This window comes from Bos indicus x Bos taurus, chromosome 17 (genome assembly GCF_003369695.1).
Source record: "Bos indicus x Bos taurus breed Angus x Brahman F1 hybrid chromosome 17, Bos_hybrid_MaternalHap_v2.0, whole genome shotgun sequence".
In the NCBI taxonomy this organism is placed as follows: Eukaryota; Metazoa; Chordata; class Mammalia; order Artiodactyla; family Bovidae; genus Bos; species Bos indicus x Bos taurus.
The window spans coordinates 34,394,968-34,404,740 of NC_040092.1; the positions used below are offsets into that span (position 1 = coordinate 34,394,968).

The 9,773-nt window shown below is 41.7% G+C and overlaps 1 pseudogene; it reads right to left on the reverse strand.

The window, feature by feature from the left end:
* Nucleotides 1-1,602: 1,602 nt before the first annotated feature.
* On the reverse strand, nucleotides 1,603-2,207 carry LOC113875081 (annotated as a pseudogene).
* Nucleotides 2,208-9,773: the final 7,566 nt, after the last annotated feature.

Sequence of the window (9,773 nt, forward strand, 5' to 3'; positions counted from 1 at the left end):
ATTACACTCATCTTACACTAGTAAAGTAATTTTCAAAATTCTCCAAGCCAGGCTTCAGCAATACATGAACCATGAACTTCCAGATGTTCAAGCTAGTTTTAGAAAAGGCAGAGGAAGCAGAGATCAAATTGCCAATATCCACTGGATCATGGAAAAAGGTAGAGAGTTCCAGAAAAGCATCTATTTCTGCTACATGCTGTAGAATCAAGGAAAATTTGTAAAAATAAGAGATTCAGGAGTACTAGCACTCAGAATGATGGTACACTATTAAATAGGTTTATTCTAGTAGTTCTAACAGATAAAGTAAGCCTTCCTTGAAGAGATGAGAGAGTCAACCAAGCAAATGTTTGGGGAAAGAAAATTCCAGGCAAAGAACACTGCTCAGAGAAAAGATTCTTAGGAGGAGGGCATGGTAACCCACTCCAGTATTCTTTTTTTTTTTTTAAAGCAGAAAAGAGTTTAGTTGAAGTGCTTTTTATTTTTAGACCAACCGAACATTTTATTGAAGAAGGAAATGGCAACCCACTCCAGTATTTTTGACTGGAAAATCCCATGGACTGAGGAGCTGGGTAGGCTACAATCCATGGGGTCTCAAATAGTTGGACACTATTGAGCAACTCACTTTCACTTTCAAACACTTAATATAAAAACACTTTAATATACAAACTGCAATCACAACAGCATCCACATAGCAGTGAGGGGATGGGCATGTGGGTGGGGAGCATGGCAAGGGAGGAAGGTTTTCAGGGTCCCTACTGTTTCCCTGGTCTGCACTGTGACCTGAGTACAGGAGGTTTTGGCAGAGCTCAGATCAACACAGCCAGAAGCAGAGAGGTCCTGACACCAATATTGAGACAGACTGATAATAGCAGGCCCCTTCAAAGTGCCATTGTTTCCAAGGGGCAGCCTCCAGGGAACGCCAGATCCAGTTGGGAGGTGGTTGTGACCCAAAGGAGAGTCAACCATCTTTTCTCAGCATCCTGCAGACCACTTTTATGGGAATAGGGTTTTCCAGAGGGCTACTGAATTGAAAAGACCTAAAAATCACCCAGCAAAAGGATGAGAAATTGTGTCTGAGTCCATCTTCTACCAAGACTCTTGGCCTGGGACTCCAGAAAGCTGGGTGGATCTGCTCAGATGGTTGGGAAGGGAAGTGAATGTCAGAAACTTTGGCCCAACAGGGTCAATGCCTTGCCATGTATTAACCAAGAAAGCCTTAAGGCAGGCCTGAGTGGTCTGTTAGAAGAGTTTGGGGTTAATGGCACTCCTTGGATGACGGTGGCACAATGGCCCACAGATGGGGTTTATAGTGTGTGTGGAAGACAGAAAGGACACAAGACAGAAAGAATTAAGAACTGAGTACTTGCTTCTTTCATGGCTGGGCAGTAGAGGGGAGATGATCCTCTGGGCCAGGGCTAGAAGAGACCAGAATCCCCTTCCTTCCTGGGGGCCAAGTTTTGACTGGTCTGGATAGCTCATGGCCCCAAAGTCCTCCACATGGCCTCCCAGAGACTCTCCAGGAGGCCTGGCTGTCCCCTCCAGATGTGCCAGGAGACTGGCTGTGGTCCAAGCTGGGCCCAGGTAGGGCCTGGAGTCCAACAGCTAGATGAAGTCCATGGAATTCTGAGGGAGGAGGCCCATTATGCAGCCAGGGAGACCCAAGCCCTTGGTACCTGTGCAGCTGAGGGGGAGACAGCAGCCCAGGGCAGGGTCCTGGTTCTCTATGGCTTCCAACCTGTCTGTGTTGTTGTCCCAGTTGATGTAGAAGCAGTTCACCAGGGGATCTGAGGCCAAGATGTTCCACTGGAGCTGAGAGAAGTGTGACTTCAGGGGTGGGTTCTCGCACAGCTAGCTGCTAAGGTACCCACTGTCGACGCTGTAGCTGACTCAGATGAACTCCTGTCTGTGGTAGCTGCAGGTGATGAGGACCATGGTCACTCCCAGGCTATCAGACTCAAGGATGAGGGATGGGTTGGGGGCATCTGCCTGAAAGATGAACATGTGTCTCCCTGCCGGGACAGGGCCAACCAGCAGAGTCTAGGATTTGATCAAATTCACTCTCAGCTGAGCCAGTATAAACGTTCTTCCACTCCAGGTAGTCTGTCAGGGCCTCATTGCACTCGAAGCTGATGTCTCAACCAGAAAGGGCTGTGGAAAAGGCTCAGATTTTCCAGCACCGCCGTGTTCAATACTGACACCTTAGCCATCGCCTTGTAGGGTCACAGCTGAGGCCAGAGCTGGGGCTGAGCCAGCAGCTGGGTCTTGTCAGGTCAGCGGAGAAGCTTTGTCCAAATCAGCTCCTGCCTTCTCTGACTGCAATCTGAAGTTCCACTCCAGTATTCTGACCTGGAGAATCCCATGGACAGAGGAGACTGGCACGCTATGGTCCATAGAGTTGCAAAGAGTCAGGCACAAGTGAAGTGGCTTAGCACACAGGCACATCCCTGGAGTACTTGAGGAACGATGAAAGAGATAATGTGGAGATTCCTTAAAAAACTGGAAATAGAACTGCCTTATGATCCAGCAACCCCACTGCTGGGCATACACACTGAGGAAACCAGAAGGGAAAGAGACACGTGTACCCCAATGTTCATCGCAGCACTGTTTATAATAGCCAGGACATGGAAGCAACCTAGATGTCCATCAGCAGATGAATGGATAAGAAAGCAGTGGTACATATACACAATGGAGTATTACTCAGCCATTAAAAAGAATACATTTGAATCAGTTCTAATGAGGTGGATGAAACTGGAGCCTATTATACAGAGTGAAGTAAGCCAGAAGGAAAAACACCAATACAGTATACTAATGCATATATATGGAATTTAGAAAGATGGTAACAATAACCTGGTGTACGAGACAGCAAAAGAGACACTGATGTATAGAACAGTCTTATGGACTCTGTGGGAGAGGGAGAGGGTGGGAAGATTTGGGAGAATGGCAATGAAACATGTAAAATATCATGTAGGAAACGAGTTGCCAGTCCAGGTTCGATGCACAATGCTGGATGCTTGGGGCTGGTGCACTGGGACGGCCCAGAGGGATGGTATGGGGAGGGAGGAGGGAGGAGGGTTCGGGATGGGGAACACATGTATACCTGTGGCGGATTCATTTTGATATTTGGCAAACTAATACAATTATGTAAAGTTTAAAAATAAAATAAAATTAAAAAAAAAAAAAAGAGATAATGTGACTGGAGCAGAAAACAGAGAAAAGATTTGAGGAAGTAGTAACAAATCTTATGGGTGAAGAGAGGATTTGTTTAATGGGAAAAAAAAGGTGTTTATATGCTTATAAAATGCTCTGTAAAGAGGAAAATAAAATGATGCAAGAAAGGGTTGCTTTTTTTTTTTTTTTAGTTCTTCTGTCCTTGATGAGATAAGAGATGTGACTCCTTCCTTAATAGAGGCACATCTAGAACTTTCACTGGAACAGTAGAGATAGCAGAGTAAATGAGCAGGATGCAAGTTGTTAAAAATTATGGTCTCTCAAGTGCAAATACTATTCTGATATTTTCTGTTTTCCCCATAAATAGGAAGCATGATTATCCAATTTGAATGAGATTAAGAGAAGAGATCTGGAGTGGAATGAAGAGAAGGCATGGGATGGTCTAGGCGAATAGAAGAGTGAATTGTCTGGGTTATGATATAAGATCTTGAAGCAGCACTAAAAGCCCACTTGACCTTAGTGTGGCTGTGGGTATAAAGTGAGATCAAGCTTCATGTCTGTAGGTAATTTATTAGGGATATTCAGCTGTTAATGAGTTGGATACAAGCATGATGACTGATGTCAGAAAGGCACACAGACGTGATAGAGGAAAATGGAGATTTAAAGTTTCTGCAAAGACAGGATTTTCATGAGGAATCAGGAATTCTACTTCATATAAGGAATATTAGGATCCACAGATTGTGATCTTAGGAAAATGCTTCTTAAGCTTTACCATGCACCACAAACCCCTGAACACATGTTAAAACACAGTTTATAGATTCACAAACTTGGAGTTCTAGATTCAGCAGGTTTGATGAGGATCCCAAGAATTTGCATTCCTAGCAGTTTTCCAATTGGTACTTACACTATTGTTCCAGTGATCACACTTAGAGATCTATTTTTTTTTTTTAAGATAGTCTTAAGGATATGTAATCTCTTGGTTTTCACTTATCTTTTGTTCTCATTCTTTGAGACCATATATCTGTATTTCATGTATTTATTAATTGGTTCATTTAATATGGTTGACTCTTGTTCAAGAGTCATGTAGAGGTTAGAGGAACTGACCCTCCTCACAGTTGAAAATCTGTGTGTATAACTTATAGTCAGCCCTTCATATATGCAATTCCTCTGCATCTGTGGTACCACATACATGTATACAAACCACTACAGATTGTGTGGTACTGTAGCACTTATGATTTTGAAAAATCGCATATCAGTGGACCCGTGCATTTCAAACCTAAGTTATTTTAGAGTCAACTGCATATTCATTTATATATTAATATATATATATATATATGTTAATCTGCTTGAAATTCACCATAAGTCTTCTAAAGATTTGAGATGAATACATAACCCATACTGTTATGGTTATGAAAAAGTAGAATAAATATAATCACCTCTTTATCATTTTTACCAGTATCTCCTGGCTAGAGCTTTGGTTAGTAGGCAAGAACTTATTATTTTAAAATTAATTTTTCATTGATATGTAATAATTATACTTTAAAAGTGATTTATTAGGCTTATATTACTTTCAGTTTAAATCTGTAAATGGGTTTTAGCATATTTTCCAAACAAAAAACTCTTCAATGTAAACCAACAAAAAGTGAACACATTTTTTATCCATGGACTTTTATTCTCTTTTAGCACTTAGAGAAAAAAGGAAAATCTATATTGGATAATAAATAGCATTGTAAGCAAACCTATATTGCTCTGGAAAACGTGTGGTCACTTTTAAATTACTATCAGTACAAGCAAATACACCAGAAGGCTGTCTCTAAAGCAACATGCCAAATCTAGCAATAGGATGATTTTCCCTTTGAAGGTAGTAGACAGGTCTCCAGAAGGAACATTTGGTGAAGAATCTGTCAACTGCCTTTATTACCTTCTAAACTACCTCTAACTTACAGGTATTCCCAGTTTTGTACTGCAGATAATTTGAGCTCCATCTGTGGTTGATGAATATTTTTCAGTATGCTGTTACAAATTATGGCTTTAGGCATTGTTGCACCTTCTCCCTGCAAATTCAACTACATAAATTGCTCTGTTTCTTGAGTCTGAATGCATTTCCATAGTGGGAATGCAGTGAGAGAAATAGGAATCATTATTTTTATGTTGTAATTTGTTGGATAGATTGCTTCCAAAAGAGGGCTGGTTTAAATTTTATGCTGAAATTATTAACTCTGTGATTATTAATTCTTAAATATGAAATTCAATTAATAGTTGGCAAGATGGAATAGTAGAAAGACCCTGAGCTCCTCTCTCCTATAAGCATATCAAATTCACAATTATTTGGAAAACAGCCATCAATGAAGAAAGACCAGACGTACTAGAAAAGATCTTTCACAACTAAAGCTATTAAAAAATAAATCACAATAAGATGGGTAGGAGGGACAGAGTTGCAATATGATCAAGTCCAATGCCTTCAAGTGGACTGCACACAAAGAGGAGAACAATCATACTACAGAGGTTGACCCAAAGGAGCGAGAGGTCCAAGACCCATGTGGGCTCTGTAGCATGGGAATACTGTAACAGGAAGATGAATCCCTGGAGCTTTTGGTTGCAAAGGCCACTGGGGCTTAGTTTGGGGACTTCCAGAGTGTGAGAGGAAATAGTGATGTCACTTTTGAGTGACACCTACAAAATCTCATATGCTCTGGCTCTAGAGCAGGGAAGAAGCCATAATGTGATAGATGCTTAGGTCAGACCAACCTGCTGATGCTGAAGATTCTCCTGGAGAGGCAGGAAGTGACTGCAGCTTACCCTGGGGGCATAGACATTCAGATTAGATGAGATCAGTCGCTCAATCCTGTCCTGCTCTTTGCCACCCCATGAATCGCAGCACTCCAGGCCTCCGTGTCCATCACCAACTCCCAGAGTTCACTGAGACTCACGTCCATTGAATCAGTGATGCCATCCAGCTATCTCATCCTCTGTCATCCCCTTCACCTCTTGCCCCCAATCTCTCCCGGCATAAGAGTCTTTTCCAATGAATCAACTCTTTGCATGAGGTGGCCAAAGGTTTCAGCTTTAGCATCATTCCTTCCAAAGAAATCCCAGGGCTGATCTCCTTCAGAATGGACTGGTTGGATCTCCTTGCAGTCCAAGGGACTCTCAAGAGTCTTCTAAAACACCACAATTCAAAAGCATCAATTCTTCGGCACTCAGCCTTCTTCACAGTCCAACTCTCACATCCATACATGACCATAGGAAAAACCATAGCCTTGACTAGATGAACCTTTGTTGGCAAAGTAATGTCTCTGCTTTTGAATATGCTGTCTAGGTTGGTCATAACTTTCATTCCAAGGAGTAAGCCATCTTTGAATTTCATGGCTGCAGTCACAATCTGCAGTGATTTTGGAGCCCAGAAAAATAAAGTCTAACACTGTTTCCACTGTTTCCCCGTCTATTTCCCATGAAGTGATGGTACCAGATGCCATAATCTTCGTTTTCTGAATGTTGAACTTTAAGCCAACTTTTTCACTCTCCACTTTCACTTTCATCAAGAGGCTTTTTAGTTCGTCTTCACTTTCTGTATTAAGGGTGGTGTCATCTGCATATCTGAGGTTATTGATATTTCTCCTGGCAATCTTGATTCCAGCTTGTGTTTCTTCCAGTCCAGCATTTCTCATGATGTACTCTGCATAAAAGTTAAATAAGCAGGGTGACAGTATACAGCCTTGACGTACTCCTTTTCCTATTTGGAACCAGTCTGTTGTCCCATGTCCAGTTCTAACTGTTGCTTCCTGACCTGCATAGAGGTTTCTCAAGAGGCAGATCAGGTGGTCTGGCATTCCCATCTCTTTCAGAATTTTCCACAGTTTATTGTGATCCACACAGTCAAAGGCTTTGGCATAGTCAATAAAGCATAAATAGATGTTTTTCTGCAACTCTCTTGCTTTTTCCATGATCCAACAGATGTTGGCAATTTGATCTCTGGTTCCTCTGCCTTTTCTAAAACCAGCTTGAACATCAGGAAGTTCAAGGTTCATGTATTGCTGAAGCCTGGCTTGGAGTATTTTGAGCATTACTTTACTAGCATGTGAGATGAGTGCAATAGTGCGGTAGTTTGAGCATTCTTTGGCATTGCCTTTCTTTGGGATTGGAATGAAAACTGACCTTTTCCAGTCCTGTGGCCAATGCTGAATTTTCCAAAATTTGCTGGCATATTGAGTACAGCACTTTCACAGCATCATCTTTCAGGATTTGGAATAGTTCAACTGGAATTCCATCACCTCCACTAGCTTTGTTCGTAGTGATGCTTTCTAAGGCCCACTGGACTTCACATTCCAGGATGTCTGGCTCTAGGTCAGTGATCACACCATCGTGATTATCTGGGTCGTGAAGATCTTTTTTTGTACAGTTCTTCTGTGTATTCTTGCCATCTCTTCTTAATATCTTCTGCTTCTGCTTCTGTTAGGTCCATACCATTTCTGTCCTTTATCGAGCCTATCTTGGCATGAAATGTTCCTTTGGTATCTCTGAGTTTCTTGAAGAGATCTCTAGTCTTTCCCATTCTGTTGTTTTCCTCTATTTCTTTGCATTGATCACTGAAGAAGGCTTTCTTATCTCTTCTTGCTATTCTTTGGAACTCTGCATTCAGATGCTTATATCTTTCCTTTTCTCCTTTGCTTTTCACTTCTCTTCTTTTCACAGCTATTTTTAAGGCCTCCCCAGACAGCCATTTTGCTTTTTTGCATTTCTTTTTCATGGGGATGTTCTTGATCCCTGTCTCCTGTACAATGTCACAAACCTCATTCCATAGTTCATCAGGCACTCTATCTATCAGATCTAGGCCCTTACATCTATTTCTCACTTCCACTGTATAATCATAAGGGATTTGATTTAGGTCTTACCTGAATGGTCTAGTGGTTTTCCCTACTTTCTTCAATTTCAGTATGAATCTGGCAATAAGGAGTTCATGGGCTGAGCCATAGTCAACTCCTGGTCTTGTTTTTGCTGACTTATAGAGCTTCTCCATCTTTGGCTGCAAAGAATATAATCAATCTGATTTCAGTGTTGATCATCTGGTGATGTCCATGTATAGAGTCTTCTCTTGTGTTGTTGGAAGAGGGTGTTTGTTATGACCAGTGCATTTTCTTGGCAAAACTCTATTAATCTTTGCCCTGCTTCATTCCGTATTCCAAGGCCAAATTTGCCTGTTATTCCAGGTGTTTTTTAACTTCCTACTTTTGCATTCCAGTCACCAGTAATGAAAAGGACATCTTTTTTGAGTGTTAGTTCTAAAAGGTCTTGTAGGTCTTCATATAAACGTTCAACTTCAGCTTCTTCAGCGTTACTGGTTGGGGCATAGACTTGGATTACTGTGATATTGAATGGTTTGCCTTGGAAATGAACAGAGATCATTCTTTTGTTTTTGAGATTGCATCCAAGTACTGCATTTCAGACTCTTTGGTTGACCATGATGGCTACTCCTTTTCTTCTGAAGGATTCCTGCCTGCAGTAGTAGATATAATGGTCATCTGAGTTAAATTTACCCATTCCAGTCCATTTCAGTTCACTGATTTCTAGAATGTCGACATTCACTCTTGCCATCTCCTGTTTGACCACTTCCAATTTGCCTTGATTCATGGACCTGACATTCCAGGTTCCTATGCAATATTGCTCTTTATAGCAGCGGACCTTGCTTCTATCACCAGTAATATCCACAGCTGAGTATTCTTTTTGCTTTGGCTCCATGCCTTCATTCTTTCTGGAGTTATTTCTCCATTGATCTCCAGTAGCATATTGGGCACCTACTGACTTGGGGAGTTTCTCTTTCAGTATCCTATCATTTTGCCTTTTCATACTGTTCATGGCATTCTCAGGGCAAGAATACTGAAGTAGTTTGCCATTAGTGGAAGCCATTTTGGGGAGCTCCTTCTACCTTGTGGACACTGGTGATGCAAGTGTTATTTTGGAATACTTCCTCTAATGTATTAACCCAGGACTCAGTCTGGACCTGATCCAGTGATTTGTAGTCACCATTTCTGGGATGCCTCAGGCCAAGAAACTAATTGTCTCACCTTCTGGCCATCAAGCTGCCTTAAGACTCCCTTCAAGAAACCCCAGGCCAATATTATCAGGAGGAAACACCATTTGCCAGTGATCCAACATCAGTTCTAGGACCCCTGGGCCCTTTAATCAGATCCCAAGAGCCCTGGGGTCTCCTGGACTAGTCTCTACCCACCAGTAACCCATCACTAGCCCTTGGGTCCTTGGCATTCTGCAAGTTTGTGACCTCATGTTGACAACCAGCCACTGGCAATCTTCACATAAGTCAGGACATAGCAACCAACTGGACAAGTGGTCAACTAATTCTACCAGACTGCCCACATAGTTATCCCACCAACCAGAAAAACCACAGAACTCTTAAAGAAGTAACTGTAGAGCATACAGCTCTGGGAACAAGAAGAAAGTGTGCTGCCAGGATGTATAGAACACATCTAAGAAAATGCATTTCTCCAAGGCTTGGAATTATAACAAACCTACCAAGTAGATAAAAATAAATATAGCAAATCAGGAAAAATAAAGTGTCAGAGGAATATGTTCCCCAAAAAGGAACAAAA